The sequence below is a fragment of the Podarcis raffonei genome, chromosome 6 (assembly GCF_027172205.1).
Source record: "Podarcis raffonei isolate rPodRaf1 chromosome 6, rPodRaf1.pri, whole genome shotgun sequence".
Taxonomy (NCBI): domain Eukaryota; kingdom Metazoa; phylum Chordata; class Lepidosauria; order Squamata; family Lacertidae; genus Podarcis; species Podarcis raffonei.
In genome coordinates this window covers 80,044,630-80,060,561 of record NC_070607.1, presented here as the reverse complement: position 1 = coordinate 80,060,561, position 15,932 = coordinate 80,044,630, and the positions used below count along the sequence as shown (strand labels likewise).

Below are 15,932 nucleotides of genomic sequence, written 5' to 3'. Positions count from 1 at the left end.
CAGGCAGAAGACATTGGCTACAGTCCACTGACTCGAGGCATAGAATCATAGAATTGTAGAGTTGGAAGGGACCCTGAGGGTCATCTAGTCCAACCCTCTGCAATGCAGAAAACTCAGCTATAGCATCCATGACTGCTTAAAAAACCTCCAAGGAAGGAGAGTCCACAACCTTAGCTGAAGCTGCATTCATTCATTATTGCATTTATTTCCCACTTTTTTCTCCAAGGAGCTCAAGGCGATGTGTGCGGTTCTCCTCCTCCTCCTCACTTAATCCCCACAACAGCCCTGTGAGGTAGGTTAGGCTGAGAGGCAGTGACTGGCCCAAGGCCACCAGTGAGCGTCATGGCCCAGTGGGGATTTGAACCCTGGTCTCCCAGGTCCTGGTCTGACGATCTAACCACTACATCACACTGCATTGTGAGGAAATGGCCCCTGTGCAACTAGGTTAAGTGTGGCTTTTTAGTTCAGGGATATATGATTTAGAAGGGGGGGAAATGTAAGCAGGGTGGGGGTGATGACATGGGCTCCCTTGGGAGGAAAGGGGGGGTATAAATTTCGCACACAGATGGTGGAGCTGTATACAGTGGTACCTCGGGTTACATACACTTCAGGTTACATACGCTTCAGGTTACAGACTCCGCTAACCCAGAAATATGATCTCGGGTTAAGAACTTTGCTTCAGGATGAGAACAGAAATTATGCAGCAGCTGCACAGCAGCAGTGGGAGGCCCCATTAGCTAAAGTGGTGTTTCAGGTTAAGAACAGTTTCAGGTTAAGAACGGACCTCCAGAACGAATTAAGTTCTTAACCCGAGGTACCACTGTAAAATTATAGATTATGTGGAGAAAGTGGCCAACATGCTCTCTCTCAACACTGAGGTTTGAACATCCAATGAAGTGGAATAGTGGAAGATTCAGAACAGAAGAAAGAACTTCTTCACACAGTGCATAGCTAAACTTTGAATGGGGATTAAAAGCAGGGAGAGCACTGTTGCCTTCAGGCTCTGCTTGTGGGCTTCTGAGAGGCCACAGTGAGAACAAGGATGCTGGACTAGATGAGGCTTGTACCTGATCCAGCAGGGCTTGCTTTACGTTTCTGCCTTTGTGGGGGGTGGGGCTGGAGGCCTAGAACAGGCATAGGCAAACTCGGCCCTCCAGATGTTTTGGGACTACAACTCCCATCATCCCTGACCACTGGTCCTGTTAGCTAGGGTTGATGGGAGTTGTAGTCCCAAAACACCTGGAGGGCCAAGTTTGCCTATGCCTGGCCTAGAATAACAGGAAATCAACTGTGTGGTCCCATATCTGTCTACTTAGGAGTAAACCCTGTTGAGAGCTAGGTTGTACTGACTCCCAGGTCAGTTGTTATAGGACTGCAGTCTCAGCTGGGCTAAGCAACGTGTCAAATGCCCTGCACAGCCACCGAAAATGTGCTTTTAGCTGAGCCCAATGATCTCTGGGAGCCTTGTGTGTGTCGCATGTGCATTTCTGAAGACTGGGAGGCTTGTCTACAGCAGAGGTGTAGCTGCAGGTTACTGGAAGTGAGTAATGCACACTGCATTAAAAATGACCCACTTGATCTAATTATAGAACTGGCATCTGTGTTATAATTGATGTTTTCAAGCTAAGGCAGAACCGCTGGGCTGTGAGAATGGGAGGGGAAGGGGGACAAGGACCGAAATACGTTTATATATTTTGTGGCTTACATTAGCAGTCAGCTGGAAGGGCCAAGGTCGCAGATAACACAGGGATGTTTCAAGGCAGACTCTGATTACCAGATGCCCTCCTAATGTTGTACATCTGCCCTCTTGTCAGTCTTTCTTTTGGCAACCTGCATGCTTTGGTACATTATTCATTTCATTCTTTTGGTGTGCTATCCTTTTCCTTCTTGATTTTCAGCTTTCAGGAACATGAAAGTTAAACGCGAGGGAAGGAGTACTAAAAAAAATCTCTCTCTTTTTAAAGAAACGCACATTCGTCTGAGCACACTGTAAAAGTTTAATAGTGTTCACATTTTTCTCAAACCCCCCTTTTTTAAAAAAAAGAAGAACTGCAGCAGTTATAGGGGAGCTTTTTGCAGTCAGATGCCAGGGACAATAGTGTGGAGAACAACAAAGGTGAATTTTATCTTTTTACTGTAGGCTAGTTTCTAGACTGGTTGGACAGTTTTCTTGAAGCTACCAGCATGAGTTTGACCAAACTGCAGGAGGCAGTGGAAGACAGGAATGCCTGGCGTGCTCTGGTCCATGGGGTCACAAAGAGTCGGACACGACTAAATGACTAAACAACAACAACAACAAGTTTCTAGACACACAGAAATCCCTCTCTATTATCCATTCAGGCAAGCAAGAAGCATTATCAGAGTTCAGGGATGCATTTGTGCCAGGCAAAAACAGTCGGAGAGGATGCTGGTAAGGCTGGTAGGACTGGGAAGGGGGGGTGGTGTGGGGAGAGTCCTGAGGGCCAAATAGAATTGCCATCTTTGGCCCCCAGGGCTGAGGTTCCACATCCCTGAACTATAGCCTAGTTATTACAGTGTTTCTCAAACTTGGGTCCCCAGCTGTTGTTTACAAGAGCGAAAGGCTGCCAGCCAAGGTAGACATTGCACATATGCGCTTCTAAAAATGTAAACCCAAGCGATTTAACATCCCAATCCCAGGACTTGCTGTGGCAGCAGCTAAGTAATTAGGTTGGGTCATGCTAACCTCTACACTGCAGTGTCATGGAGCCTGGTGCTATGCTGTTATTGGCTGTTATGGGCCAAAAACTCAGGACCTTATTCAAGAGGCTGCTTCTGGGGTTGCCCTGTCACTCTGCACCAGGTGGGGAAGGAGTTCTTGCCAGTAGGGAGAAGGGGCATGGCCTGGGAAATGGGACAAATTACATACATTTAGCTTACATTTAAAGGCAAAACTTACCTAATTCGTACTTTCTGAAACACTATGCGAGCCATAACTCAAACCATCCTTCGAAACTCACACTTTTCCAAATTTTGTAATGTTGGCCTACAACTGCCATCATCCCTGATTAATGGTCCTGCTAGTTAAGGATGATGGGCATTGTAGTCTAACAACAGTTGGGGACCTGAGTTTGAGAAACGCTGGCCCTATTAGTACACCTCATACCACATACATGTATGATCTCAGGGTCACGTCTCAACACCTCCATTTAGCAGATCTCAAAAAGCAGGGCTGGGAAAGATATCTTTCCGAGACCCTAGTGAGAGGCTGCCAGCCAAGGTAGACATTGCAAAGGTAGATGGCCCAAAGCACTGACCCAGTATGAGGCTCTTTCATATCTTTGTGAATGTAAATAGTCTTCTCCAACCAGGTGCTCTCTAGATGCTGTTGGACTACAACTCCCATCAATCTCGGCCAGTATTTGGAGGGCACCAGCTGGGGTGGACTGGTATATGGGATATGTGGATATATATGGAAAGTGATGGGAACGTTGCAACAGGAAGTCTGGGGTAACAGTTGTTTGATGCAATATTGCCTAACCTGCCCCCAAACAAATCAGAATGAATGCTCAAAAAAATAGCTGCTGTTGTCTAACCTTCCACAAACTATGCAGATGAATCAGAATGAACCTTCAGTAAACAGACCATCTGGAGGTGACCTGAGTCAAATTATTGTTGCAGCTAACTCGGTATTGTTGGCACTGACTGACAGAAGGTCTCCAGGGTTTCAGACAGGGAACATCTCATCCCTACCTGGAGTTGCTGGGGACTGACCCTGGGACCTTCTGTAGCCATCCTGTCTCCCTATTCCTGCAGGAGCAGGTTGCAAAAATCTGCAAAACCTCATAAAATGGCTTCAGAATTAAATATACAAGTTGCTTGGAAAACAAACACAGCTGCATAAATGTTGATTCATGTGAGATACTGTTGGCACGGAATTCAAGTTTTTCTCTCTTCCAGTATAGACACTTTCTTTTCTTTTCCTAATGAGATTGGCTGCAGGCTGAGACTGGAGAACAATAACAGGAGGACCCACCGAAATAACCATCACAGAGACAGTATGACACCATCCCTGGTCTTAAACATTCCTGAAATAGTTATGCATGCTGGCAGCCTGACATTATTTATATGCTCTAAGCTGGGTAATAAGGCTTTTAAAATATAGAGTAGATAAACTGATTTGCTCTAAGCATGCCTGTCTCTTCTATTGTATTATATTTTGCACATATGTGCTTCTAAAAATGTAATCCTAAAAGATTTAACATCCCAATCCCAGGACTTGCTGTGGCAGCAGCTAAGTAATTAGGTTGGGTCATGCTAACCTCTACACTGCAGTGTCATGGAGCCTGGTGCTATGCTGTTATTGGCTGTTATGGGCCAAAAACTCAGGACCTTATTCAAGAGGCTGCTTCTGGGGTTGCCCTGTCACTCTGCACCAGGTGGGGAAGGAGTTCTTGCCAGTAGGGAGAAGGGGCATGGCATGGGAAATGGGACAAATTACATACATTTAGCTTACATTTAAAGGCAAAACTTACCTAATTCGTACTTTCTGAAACACTATGCGAGCCATAACTCAAACCATCCTTTGAAATGCACACTTTGCTGGTGTTTAATATTAAGGACTACCAAAAAAACCGGCAGAGAGGAATTGAGAGAGAATTAAGAGCCTCGGACGTGAGGTCTCCAGGCTGATACTAGACTAAGACTGATGGACATTTGTTGGGGATTGAAACCAGGAAAGGGGGGTGGGGTTTGGGAATCCAAAGGGTGCAGAATAATAATCTGTTTTTTTATTTTGTTTTGTTATTAGTATGAAAATTGGGGAATTCGTGGAAGGGAATTTGGGTCGACTTTAGAAAAAAGTTTTAAGAATGAGCACTGATGTTTAAATACTGATGTTTATAAGTTAAAATTGGTTTTTTTAAAAAATGAATTAAATATAAAAAGGTCAAAAATTGGGGACAAGAACTTGTTGAATTAACAATTTGAATTGGAATATAAGGAGGGGAGGTGTGGGGAAGTCAGGGAAATATGTTATTGAAAATAAGGATTGTAAACTTTATGTGTTTTTAACTTTTTTGTTTTTTGTTTTTGATTTTTTAATGTATAAAGGTGGAAAAACTCAATATTTTTTTTTAAAAAAAAATGAAACGCACACTTTGAAACTCATCCTTCGAAACTCAAACTTTTCCGAACTTTGTAATGCAAATAACATACGGAAATGCATTGTATGAGGAAAGCCGCTTTGCAGAAATGAGGAGAAATTTAGAACTGAAATTTGCAGAAATGAGGAGAAATTTGCACTGAAATGCCACAATCATAAGAAAATCATAAAGTGGTATCGTAGTGCTTTAAATGTATAGTGAAGATGTGGGCCTGTTTAATAGTCTGAGGACTATTTACATGACTACATTGGGTTCATCTACTATCCACATTACTATTATGGCGTCTCTTTGCCACTGCCCAGTTTTTGTTAAAGAGAGGGGGAGAGAGGGCTTGGCACGTGGAGCGCGGAAACGCACTGCCTCCTGAAGCGAAAGCTGGGATGGGGAGCAAGTGGGGTGGGCAGCCTCGTACCAACGTTAAATTGGTGACGTAAGTGGGAATAGGGGAAGACAAAGAAGACAACGCAGCGACAACAAATGCACACTCACACCGTGTCAGGCTTTAGGTCGCGCTGCTGGCAGAGCGCTAGCAAACCGCCACTAAGAGATCGCTTAACAGCACAAACAGCCGTAATGAATTAAGCACAACTAGCAATAGCACCACAAAGCCCACGCTCCCTCAATTCCACTCACGCAAAATACTTCCCTGGCTTCAGCTGAAAGGGACAGTCTTGACTCGCGACGAGACGACGGAGAAGAATGAGGCCGAGGAGAGGCTGGCGCCGCAACAAAAGGCTGCAGTAAACGCTCCCTCGGAGGCACCTGGTTGGGTGCCTGCCGAGGGGCGTGGGCGCCAGCCAGGTGAGAGGAGGAGGCAGGGGGCTAATGCCCCCTGCTAGGGGCGGAGCTCGGGCTCCCACCCACAACCACTCCCCTCTCTTCCAGGGAGGAGAGTCTTTACTATTATGGTGGCTCTTTGCCACTGCCCAATTTTTGTTAAAGATCAGCACTAATTATTTCACAATTCCTCATGGTTTATTCCTGATGACTCCATTTACTAGCAGGTTGAGAGCATGTTTATCTGCACTTCTTCTTCTCCCTGCTTCATATTCTTAAAGTCTCGTTGGCTTCATCTACACCTCCTGTCAAAAATATAAAAATGGTTCTTTTTGTTTCTCTGCTGGCAGACTTCTTTCTTTCTTTCTTTCTTTCTTTCTTTCTTTCTTTCTTCCAAGGGGGCATTTCTTTTTTGAAAGGCAGGTGCATAAATTATGGCAAAAATGAAGTCAGGGAGAGGAAAACTCTTCAGTCTGAAGCCTGCTGACGGATTGTGGAGACTGGAAAGAATGAGTCATAAGATGGTTTCTTCATTTAGACTTGGCTAATACAGCACCAGGCAGCTCTTGGGAAAGTACTCTGGAGGGAAATGATTGCACTTTTCCCCTGTCTCTCCATCTCTCTCTTTCCCATTTTATATGAAACGCCGCATTTCAACACTTGTAACTCTTGTCAGAGTTTCAGTAAGGTTAAAGGGTGACATTTTCCAACCATTTTTACTCTCAGATTAGCGGTTCCTCTTAGATATTTTCACCCGCATAAAGTGGCACAGTTCCACCAAAATCACCATGAAACCATAGCCCTTGAAGTGACAGTGGTGGGAACAGAGAATTCTCAGAGACCAGGGCTTAGCTGCCTACAGATTTTGCCATCTTTTCTTCGCTCACCAAGTAGCCCAGCTGAGAAGGAAGGATTGCACATCACAGATTCTTGATTCCTTCCTGAGGAATGACCAGGAGGTCAGGATTGGCACTGAAATCCTTCGCCACCCTGCCCCCCCAGCTCACCACTGCACCAAAATGATAGTGCTATATTTATATTGCTGCTTCCATTGGATTAATTAACATTGGGCACAAGGTCTAGCAAGGAACTCTGCTGCGATCTGGCACCTCAGTTCCTGCAAAACTTTTCTTCTTGCCCTAAAACCGACTGAAATGGTTTTGAATTAAAGACACACTGAACATTGAAGCTGAAGTTGCCAAGGACTCTTCACTTGCTGTGAACATTCAATTTGCAGTTTACATAAGAGATGCTCATACCAGAGGATCAATAAGTAGGTCTATCAAAGGGACACAGACTTAATTGAAACTTCATGGGCACTTCTACTTTGAAATTGAACGTGGCCTTATGTGGGGCTGCTCCTTTCATTATGCTGCTGCCCCATGAACAGCCACATTCATTTGGAAGCCAGAAATTCCACTACCACTGAACTGAGCCCATGACCCTGTGCAAAACTGGATCCAGCCAATCAGGGCTCCACACAGCTAGCCGTTGCTGCCAGCTTCTTTCAGCTTAATGCTAGAAAAAAAAGGGCACATCTGAATTTAATGTGGTGCAAACACTTGCAACAAGGCCCACCGCATTGTGAAGGTTACTTCTTTCCTCCAGGAAAGAGTTCTGATCAGAAGCCAGCTGCAAAGTGGTAATTGGGGTCCCAAGTGGTATAGAGTAGTTGCCAGCAGTGGTGTAGTTCTAATGGGCAGCTATAACCAGTGCATTTTAGATCTGAAGTAGTATTGCTTCTTCAGCTAAAAAAGCTTGGGCACAAACCAACACTGAGTCCTGTCCGTTCTCACTGATTTCAACAGGAGGAAGCTAGGCATGCACATAACTCATCCACTGAAGATCGTTGGGATTAAAATTTGCTTCATTTTTGCTAGAACTTGTTCCTACCATTTTGATGGTGTGTGTACATATTTGTACATTTGAGCAAGAGGAATGTTCCCAAGAAAGCAGATGATATAGAGAAACAATATGTAAACGGACAAACCCATTCATTCATTAGGAAGAAGCAAGTGCTTTCCCTTTTTTATTTTTAATGGCAAAGGTTGCAAATTTGGTGAGGTTTGGCACACGGTGCCAAACTTGGACTGTATGAATATCCACCTTTTACATTTTTGTTTGTTGCCATTACTTTCCCAGCTCCTGCATCTTCTTTGTTGCCATCACCCCCCACCCGCCACTGGCTGGTTCTTCCTCCTCTTGGATTAGTCACATAGGTAATCCTGCCCAATGAAGGATCATGTAGTGAATGGGAAGGTGTCATGTCCCTCTGTACCCAATTGGATTTGGATGTTTAGCAGGATCATTGAGGGCAAGTGAGGGCAAGTGAGAATGAGGCCAAGTAAGGGCAACAGTGACAAACTCCCTCCCCAATGAGTTAAAAATAATTGAAAAAAGCACTGGTATTTTTTTCAGCATTGTTGAAAGTGTCTGTAGAAAACAGTGAGTTAATCCTATTAATTACTAAACAGCACGTTTTCACAACTCCCTTGAGCCAGACTGCCCCTTCAATTTATATATATATATATATATATATATATATATATATATATATATACACACCATTTCTCCTAAAGAAGGACAATTTGTGGCTCAAAACGCAATTTGTGGCTTTGTTTATTATCGAACAACGTCCGTCCTTCTTCAGATTGTTCTTTTGTTGTATGCACAAGTGCACAGAAACAACGAGAAAGAGCAAAGAGGAGAGGGAAGAAAAGGAGGAGGATGGAAACAGGACAGATTCATAATAGTATCTGCTTAGGACACACAATCAGTTTAAGTATTCACTTCTCAATCAGCTAGGGAATTACCCAGAGTGGCTGGTGTTCCACTTTGGGTTACTGAAATACCCCTGAAGCCCAACAACAGTGTAGTAGAATCAATTCCAGACCGATGCTTTATTTAGTTTTCCACCTCATTGAATTTGTAGCTGTAATTGGTCTGGCGAGGATGGCAATAGTAGGCCCTTATAGAGGAAATGCTGTCTGGATTGTGCATCCACTTATAAGTAAGTTCTGAACTGAAATTAAAGTCTGCCTCTTTTAAGCACCCACTTACTTTTGTTTTTAGCAGATTAACTTTGGGTAGGGTGACTAAGAATTTTATCTACGTTTAAGTCCACCACTTAGAGAGCTCTGTGATCAAGCGGTTTATAAATACTCCCAGTGCATAAGTAAATTTATTTTGCTCTATTTTACATAGCGCAGTTCTCAGCTGGAAGGGATGTCAGAGGACAACCCTCCCTTTGGAGGAGTCCTCTGTTGCAAGGGCTTGTCCAGTCCAAGGGTAGTTTTAAAGATAAAAGAAGCAGAAGAAGGGAGGGCAAGGAGGACCATGGAAGTTACTTGCCCGTCAACAGTTGGCACCACTCACTGGCTTGGGATTCGGTGAATCTTTGGATTCCCTGCTGAGCTGGACCAGGGCCCTCAGCACAACTCGATCAGGGCTTTGCTCTCTCAGCCAGGTAGACCATAAGCCTCCATAACTTACACCAGCACAAGTCCCCAGAAGGGGACATGGTGGGAGCAGTAGGGAATAAAGAGAGACTTGCTTCTATTCTGGACCCCTTTCAGCTTGATCATGTGACTTGGGCCAAATGCTCAAAACTCAACCTGACTGGCTCATCCAGTGGTAGCACCTCCCAGAGGCTCCTGGGTGCGGTTTGGAACAGGGTTAACTTGGGCGAACACAGGTTATGTCTTCCTAAGGCACATCAGCTTCCTTTAGTTGGTATTACTCTGCTAGTGAGTTGGATTTATTTTTGACAAACGTTTTAATAGTTTCCCAGTGCCTCTTTTATCTAAACATATTCTAAACGCACCTAGAATATGTAAAACACTCACCTGGCAGTTGAGAAATGGTGCAGAGCTGCAGATAGAGAGTTGAACATGGGCAGGGAGCTCCGGTTTCAGATACTGGTTCAGCCAAGATGCTTATAGGTTGACCTTATGCCCTGGACATTATGTCTCAAGTTAACATGTCTTACATGCTTGTTATTGGCGTAAAATACCAGAATCCCAGATGCATTATATTTATGGCAAAGGTGCATTTTATCACCTTTAAAAAAGCAAGGTATCATTTAGAAAGCAAGATATAATGCTCCAGTAACATTGGACAAATAGGAGTTGCATCTCTGGGGGAAACCCTGCAGTGACAGTTCCAATGAATATTGCAGTTAATTGGGAGAGGGAACTGCTTTCTCAAAATGAGAAGGCCTTTTAAAAAAATGTACAGGGAGATTCCAGGGCTTCTGTGGTGCAAATAATACTATGTTCATTCTCTGTTTTTCCCCGTCTCTGTGGCAGCGACCTGATTGTCCTACTTTTCAAAGTTTGGCTTGTAGAGGTCTTTTAGTCAGACCTGGAGAGTCAAAACTAAATAGAAGAAACATTGTGTTATTGGAAGTCCACAGCAGTGATGTTGAAATGACACAAATACTTGTGAGGTGAAATAAGAAGTAGAGAAAGACAAAGCAATGTCACTGGAAATCTAAGCTGATGACCCAAACAAGGTGAATGCAGATGGAGACACATTCTCAAGGGATGAAGCAAAGGCTTATGATGGCTAATGGAATGTAAGGAGAATGCCTTTCTTTTCTTTTCTTTTCTTTCTTTCTTTCTTTCTTATAAAAAAAAGCAATTAAATAGACAGATTTTTAAGCCTTTGGGCTTCCCCTGGGCATCTGGTTGTCCACTGTGAGAACAGGACGTTGGAATAGATGGACCATTGGCCTGGTCTAACAGAGCTCTTTGCATGTTCTTCTGTCCCAAAGCAAAATACTTGTTTTGTTACCATTAGGTCAGTCCCTGTTTGTTTGTTTGTTTGTTTGTTTGGTTGGTTGGTTGGTTGGTTGTTGGTTGTTTGTCTTTCTGTGTGTGTGTGTGTGTGTGTGTGTGTGTGTGTCTGTGCATGTGTGCAACAAAGTCAAAATGAATTAGTAGAATTAAGTAAGCATTCAAGGGAAGGACTGTAATGTTTGAGCATCGCATGCAAGAAGTACCAGGCTCAGTTCCAAGTCTCTCCAGGTAGGGCCAGGTAAATCTGCTGTCTGAGATCCTGAAAAGCCGTTTCCCGTCAGAGAGCATAGTCTGTTCCAGATTAGATGAACCGGTGATCTGACTTGGTACAAGACAGTTTCCTGCGCTGTTCAGTTCATATAATTCCGGCTGTGACAATTGCCATTGTGGTGAAAATATTGGGGGAGGAAGTGTGCAGACCTGGGGTAGCATAAGCAACAGCAAAATTGCCATTTCTGATTTATGACTGTGCTACTTAATAATACACGCGTGCAGATAAAATTACAATGAGCTGCATCTCCTCAACATAAAGCAGAGAATGCACAGAGCAGGCAGACGCTCCATTGAAATCAGTGGGTCTTAATTATACCTTTGCAGTGCCATCTACTGCAGGTCTAGGCAGAAATGAATTCCATTGTGTTCATGGTTGGTCAAGTGTAGGGAGCCTTTGGTCCTCCAGTTCTTGCTGAACTACAACTCCCATCATCCCTGGACACTGACCATGCTTGCTGGGTCTGATGGGAGTTTTAGTTCAGCAATATCTGGTGCTCCAAAGATTCCCCACATCTGATGGTAGGTGTTCATAGGTTTGCAGTTTTAATGAAAGTATTCATTTTCCCCCCAGAACTTGCCCCCCAGCATTAACATGAGCTTGGTGCCTCCGGATGGAAAATACCCTGGGGTGCTCCTGCAGGCCCCAATGTCCGAGCATCCTCTGGTATGCACAGTTCTGGAAAAGGCATTTCCCTTCTTCCCCAGTGCGCTCAGCAACATATACCAAATGGCATATGCACACTAATCTTCTAGCACTACACAGCAAGAAACATGAGACTTTGTAGAGCTAATCTATGTATTTATTTACACACTATGTACAGGCAAAGAGTTATGGCGTCCTCTCTCATCAGCTCCGAGAGAGAACATAACGAAGTAAAAGCAAAAGTACAGTCCAACAGTACCCACAACGGAAGAGAGATAAGGCTATCTTCCGTTCCCACGGTCTCCCAAACAGGCATGTGAATTACACCAATCACATCTGCAGTATCAGAGGCATGAAATGCTAACAGTAGGCAGAGTGCCATGGATGTGCTGCCTCCCAACTTCAGCTACAAATCCACAGACAGACTATGGACCACCAGAATGAAGCTTGTGGGCTACTGGTTGGACCACAGTTTGGAAAGCCCTGCCCTCAATTGCCCATCAGCAATCAACCCCTGGACAGCAGGCTTAGTAGTTGTCCAGAGCTTTCCCATCTATTGCAAAACATGATTTGTTTCTATTTAAATTCTAGCAATTACCTCTGAATTGGCACATGCATTTTAAATATAGCCTCTTTTGCCTTCTGGTTTGGCAATGCGTACATGGCCCCCAATCCCTCTGGTTGTATGGTTTTCAACAATCCATGAATAGGCCTGGTTCACAATCCTGCAGATCTTGGAGAAGATTGCAATGATTAATATTTCTGTTGCTTAAGGGACAACCTCTGGCAGGAAGATGGTAGGCAGAGATGCAACACTTCATTATAAGCCCACAGCTGTGGAGTCAGAAGCACCGCACTCCTGCTATTGTAGGAGCCCAGTACCCACAGTGATCCATGCTAATGCGCTGCACATCAAGATCAGTGAAAGCCACAGATCCCTGTTTTGCATTCGTATTGTTGTGAATTTTCCTGACATCAAAGCTGGCTTCTTCTGTACTGTCATCATTACCATTTCAAAGTTTTAATATCTCTCCTTTCTCTACAAGCTGCATTATTCAGTTAACCCCCCTAAGGCTTTTTCTGGAGGAGAAAAGTCCAATGTTATTTACACACACCCCTACTTTACATTTTTCATATGGAGTTTTCTTACAAGTAGTGAGGGTAGAGAAATTTGACTTGGTACACATTTAAAGCCAAATCCATCAACTCTCCACTTTCCACAATGTATACGAGAACCAAAATATAGCTATACTTTAAAATTCACACTTACACAAATTTTGCAATGCAGCTCCCCAACTAAGTAATGCACACAAAAAATGCATATATTGGGGGGAAATGTGCAGGAAAATGAAGATATTAGTGAAGATAACATACAAAAATTCATTCTTTTAGAGGAAATTGCTTGCAGACATGTGTAGCTTAGTCAACATTGCCTATAAAAATGTGTTCATTGGGAGAAATTCGCACTAAAATGATGATTGTCATGAGGATTTGAAGACACATACACAAATTGCTACAAAATGTAAGATATTATAGCCATCTTCAAATATCTTAAGGGCTGTCACATGGAAGATAGCATGCTTGTTTTTTCCTGCTCTGGAGGCTAGGACTCGAAACAATGGCTTCAAGTGACAAGAAAGGAGATTCTGACTAAACATTTGAAAAAACTTTCTGACAGTAAGAGCTGTTTGGCAGTGGAACAGACTCCCACGCGAGGTGGTGGACTCTCCTTCCTTGGAGGTTTTTAAGCAGAGGTTAGATGGCCATCTGTCATGGATGCTTTAGGTGAGATTCCTGCATTGCAGGAGGTTGGACTAGATGACCGTTGGGTCCCACCCAACTGTATGATTCTATGATTCTATTTGGAGAACCCGGTTTAAAAATGAGAAACAGGGGGGGACTGAAATTAACAGCTCCTTCCATACCTGCTTGTATGGCTTATATGGCAGTCAAAATGGACCAGAAGGTTGGTACACCTTTCCTATCATGTCTGAGGTTTTGGAGCTTAGAAAAATGGTGGGATATAATCACCAGGGTTATTTACCTAACAAAGCAAGATGATCAGCCAGACCCGTTCAGCCAGTAGGTCCACTTTAACTTCCCGACTCCCCAGCTCCCAATCTCCCCAACTGGGAAGGAACCCTGGAGGTTATCCAGTTTAACAACTCTTCTGTAGCTTGCAATGATACCATTGCTGTACTTTTACAGAGGGGTGTGTTTGCCTTGGATAAGAAGAACTTTACATTTCTTACGTTCGATAAAGCACATTGACAAGGAGAGAGGTCCTCTCTGAGCTTCATTTAGACGAGCAGAGGTGTGTGATTAGATGCAAATGGGGACATGGCTCCTAGACTTTTAGGATATCTATAAAAGAAGGAATGACAGAAGTATGCAGCATTTTAAAAACTCTGCGAGCCTACCTGCAGTTCCCCAAATCTCCTCCTTTGTTTCTGGTTTCCCTAGCAGGGGATTTAAATTTGGGCTTTCCCTGTTCAAAGCCAGCACCGTTATAGCAGCATTCAGGCTTGTAAAGCTCTACTTCCTTGATAAACAGGAACTGCACATGTTGCCATGGTGATCAGGCAAGCTCCTTGAACTCAGCAAAAATTCAAAGGCTAATGGAAAACATCTACACAACCAGAACTGCATGCAGTGCACTTATGCACAAGCAAAAACAACCTCGCTTCTTCATATTTTGTTTGAATATTTTATTCCTTAAAACCCTTGACAAAGAAGCGATGTCTGCAATTCAATGGTTGCCTTCTTTTTCTTTGTTTTTGTCAGGTACAAATGCAAGCTTTTTCCTCCTCACTGGAAGGATCGAACAGATTCCCAGTCCTGGAGAACAAGGGCAGTACCCTTCAGATTAATTCCTCTACCATGGTATCTGGTATTCATTATTTATTCAAGTGCTCAGTCGGAATCCCTGGTGTAACTAAGAGAGCAGACTGGCTTGATGCAACTAAAATGACACAGCGATCCCAAAGAAATATAAATCACCACAGCTGACTAACATGAAAAACAACGTTTATTTGTGGGGTGTTGGATGGTCCTTCAAGAGAGAGGGTCAGCTATAGGACAAGGCAATAGTTGAAATATACATGCTGCTTCCCCTCTCGCTCTTTGGCATCTCTTTCCTTTATCTCCAATTATAAGATGAAAAATGAACTTCTCTTGAAGTGCTCATACAGCAAAAGTTCTTGAGCCTGTTTAATTTAGGCTGCAGTAATAAGCGTGCTTACAAGGAAGTGGGGATGGGAAAGGAGTTGGATTCCGTTCACATTTAAAGATGAACCTGCCTAATCTGTACTTCGCAAAATAATATGGGAACTGAAACTCACCCATTCTTGAAAATGTGCATTTCTCTACATTTTGCCTCCAGGCGAGGCAAGTGTATGCTGCTGCGTGCATCAAAATGCACGTATAGTGGAAAATAACCAAAAAATGCATTGTACTGGAGAAAATTGCATTGAGAAAAATGTCTACTTTGTATCCAAAATTGGCTCTATTAGTAGAAATTCTCACTAAAGTGCTGCTGAATTTTCATGAGGACTTCTTTAAAAACAAATCACAAAACTGATATGGAAATGTGGAGAACTGAGAGAAACCAAGATTGACAGATTTGCCCATCCCTGCAAGGAAGCACATCTCCATGGGTTCTACTTCTGTGTAAGCATGTATGGGATCAGGCTGTGGTTAGAATCATAGAACTGTACACTTGGAAGGGACCCCGGGGTCACCCTAGTCCAGCCCCGTTCAATGCAGGAATCTCAATTAGATAATACATGACAGATGACCATCCAACCTCTGCTTGAAAAGCTCTAAGGAAAGAGAGTCCACCACTTCTTGTTGGAGTCTGTTCCACAAGTTCTTCCCGATGTTTTAGTCTGAATGTCATTTCTTGTAACTTGAATCCGTTGGTTCAGGTCCTAGCCTCCAGAGTGGGAGAAAAAAAGGTTGCTCCATCCTTCATGTGACAGTCAGTGACTCCTATTCCTACTTGGCTTTCTTCTATGGGCTCAGGACCTTGGCACTTGATATCCAGGATACCTTCCAACATTTCACTGATTTAAATAGGGATGTACTTTGAGCATCCCTGTTCGCATGCAGTGCCTTTCTCCTAATGACTCTTATTGAAACCACACAAAAACAATTTCCAACACTCTTAACAAACTACAGTTTCCAGGACTCCTGGGGATGAAGCCATGTGCTTCGAATGGTGTGGATTTGGTCTGCTTCAGACCAGTGGCGTAGTGTGGGGGGTGCAGGGGGGCCGGCCGCACCGGGCGCAACATCTGGGGGTTAGGGTTAGGGGGC

The 15,932-nt window shown here is 43.7% G+C and overlaps 1 protein-coding gene across 1 annotated transcript in view; it reads left to right on the top strand.

The window, feature by feature from the left end:
• The window catches only part of KCNB1 (potassium voltage-gated channel subfamily B member 1), a 183,698-nt gene that overhangs the window by 32,988 nt on the left and 134,778 nt on the right, over nt 1–15,932 (top strand). The window lies entirely within an intron of this gene.